A 3,121-nucleotide genomic window follows, 5' to 3' on the forward strand; every position below is an offset into this window, starting at 1 on the left:
AGTTGGACAGCGGGAAAGAGCTAAAGATTGATATCATCCCCAACCCTCAGGAGTGCACGCTGACTTTGGTGGACACAGGCATTGTCATGACCAAGTTATTCATAAATAACTTGGGAACCATTGCTAAGTCTGGTACAAAGGCTTTCATGGAGGATCTCCAGTCTGGTGCAGACATCTCCATGACTAGGCAGTTTGGTATCAGCTTCTACTCTGCTTATCTGGTGGCAGAGAAAGTGGTTGTGATCACAAAGCACACTGATGACATACAGTATGTCTGGGATTCGTCTGCTGGTGGATCCTTCACCCTTCGCGAAGACCATGATGAGCCCATTGGCCGGGGTACCAAAGTGATCCTTCACCTCAAAGAAGACCAGACAAGAGTACTTAGAGGAGAGGAGGGTCAAAGAAGTGGTGAAGAAATACTTGCAGTTCATAGGTTATCCCATCACCCTCTACTTGGAGAAGGGACAAGAGAAGGAAATCAGTGATGATGAGATAGAGGAAGAGAAAGAGGAGAAAGAGGAGGAAGATAAGGGGGATGAGGAGAAGCTTAAGATTGAGGATGTGGGATCTGATAAGGAGGATGAGAGCAGCAAAAATAAGAAAAATAAAACAAAGAAGATCATGGAAAAGTACATTGACCAGGAAGAGCTGAATAAGATGAAGCCTATCTGGACCAGAAATCTGGATGCCATCACTCAAGAGGAATATGGTGAATTCTATAAGAGCCTCACCAATGACTGTGAAGACCACTTGGCAGTCAAGCACTGCAGAAAGGCAGTTGGAATTCAGGGCATTGTTCTTCATTCCCCAGAGAGCTCCCTTTGACCTCTTTGAGAACAACAAGAAGAACAACATCAAATTATATGTCTGTCGTGTGTTCATCATGGATAGCTGTGATGAGCTGATACCTGAGTACCTCAACTTCGTCAGTGGTGTGGTTGATTCTGAGGACCTTCCCCTGAACATCTCCCCAGAAATGATCCAACAGAGCAAGATCCTGAAAGTCATCCGTAAGAACATTGTGAAGAAGTGCCTTGAGCTCTTCTCTGAGTTAGCTGAAGACAAAGAGAACTACAAGAAATTTTATGAGGCATTCTTCAAGAATTTAAATCTTGGAATCCATGAGAATTCCACTAACTGTTGCCACTTCTCTGAGCTCCTTCACTACCACATCTCTCAGTCTGGAGATGAGATGACTTCCCTGTCAGAATATGTGTCTCACATGAAGGAGACATAGAAGTCCAGCTACTATATCACTGGTGAGACCAAAGAGCAACTGGCCAACTCTGTGCAGTAATAGGGCTTTGAGGTAGTATATGTGACTGAACCCATTGATGAGTACTCCGTGCAGCAGCTCAAGGAATTTGATGGGAAGAGCCTGGTCTCAGTGATGAAGGAGGGCCTGGAGCTACCAGAGGATGAGGAAGAAAAGAAGAAAATGGAAGAGAGCAAGGCAAAGTTTGAGAATCTCTGGAAGCTCATGAAGGAGATCTTGGACAAGAAATTTGAAAAAGTGACTATCTCCAATAGGCTTGTGTCTTCTCCCTGCTGTATTGTGACAAGCACCTATGGCTGGACAGCCAACATGGAACAGATCATAAAGGCTCAGGCACTGCGAGACAATTCTACAATGGGTTACATGATGGCCAAGAAACACCTAGAGATCAACCCTGATCACCCTATTGTGGAAACTCTGCGGCAGAAGGCTGAGACAGACAAAAACTACAAAGTTGTCAAAGACTTGGTGGTGCTACTGTTTGAAATTGCTCTGCTCTCCTTTCGCTTCTCACTTGAGGACCCCCAAACCAACTCCAACCACATCTACCGCATGATTTAACTAGGCCTAGGCATTGATGAAGATGAGGTCACTGCAGAAGAGCCTAGTGCTGCTGTTCCTGATGAAATCCCTCCATTGGAGGGTGATGAGGATGCCTCTTGCATGGAAGAAGTGGATTAAAGGCTTCCTTATTACAGGTCTCTGTCATTTCCTGGAGATGCCCCCTCCCCCTGGACCCTATCAACCCACACCTGTCAGGTACTGATTTCCATTCACATTGATGGATATCTGGCTATCCCACCTTTTCCTGTCCATATGTAATCCTAACCCACCCTGTCCCATCCACTTCCCCTGCTTCCATCTGCCTCCTAGGATCATTTTATTTCCCATTCTATGTGCGAAATAAGCATCCTACCTTGTGCCTTCCTTCATTTTTAGCTTTTTCAGGTCTATGGAGTGTAGCAGGGGTATCCTGTATTTTATGTCTAATATCCACTTATAAGTGAGTGCATCCCATGCATGTCATTTTGGGATTAGCTTACCTCAGTCAGGATGATATTCTCAAGATCCATCCATTTGCCTGCAAAATTTATGGCATCTTTGTTTTTAATAGCTGAAAATTATTGTTGTACAGATGTACCACATTTTCTTTATGTAGTCGTCAAGTTTATTATCCAACTCAGCAATTTCTACAATACATGGCTTCCTAGACCTCTTGATCCCTGTCTCATAAAACTGCTTGTTAATATTTATCAGTGTAGAAAGGAAGCTAAATATGTCAATATGTAAAAGTTGGCAAGAAAATGTCTTTACATTTTATCCTCATTTTAGAATGCAACAATACTCCTTATACTAAAATTTTATTCTTAAATGGTATGCTATATATGCCATCATCAACCTTATCCATCACTTGTATATGACCTTCTTGATGTATATTTTTTCTTTTTCTTAGTTTAATCTTGATATAGTGTTTATGATAATCCCTAAACATACTATACAGCTAATATTTCCAATAAGCAATCATAGTGAATGTCTTTCTTAAAGACAAAATTACATATATTTAATGAGTATCATGGAAATAAATCCCAGCTGGTTATTTACACCAATTATATAAAATTCTGCCAGGATTTATATCTTGGAGAGCAACAAAATTGTGATAGAAGCTGTTAAACTATTATTTATACAGATAATAAGAATAACAAGAATATGAAAATGAGACTATCAATTATTAAGAAACTTCAAGTGACCTTGGTTGATGACCAGATACAGTATTATGTCTTTTTCAGCATTTTAATGATCATGGCCATAATTGAAGGCAATACTTTGTGATTTTGAGAAGGC

General features: G+C 41.2%; 1 pseudogene; it reads left to right on the forward strand.

Annotated features, from left to right (window-relative positions):
- Hsp90ab1-ps7 (heat shock protein 90 alpha family class B member 1, pseudogene 7) overlaps nucleotides 1–1,960 on the forward strand; it is a 2,150-nt pseudogene extending 190 nt beyond the window's left edge.
- Nucleotides 1,961–3,121: the final 1,161 nt, after the last annotated feature.

Source organism: Rattus norvegicus, chromosome X (assembly GCF_021556685.1).
Source record: "Rattus norvegicus strain SHRSP/BbbUtx chromosome X, alternate assembly SHRSP_T2T, whole genome shotgun sequence".
Lineage (NCBI taxonomy): Eukaryota > Metazoa > Chordata > Mammalia > Rodentia > Muridae > Rattus > Rattus norvegicus.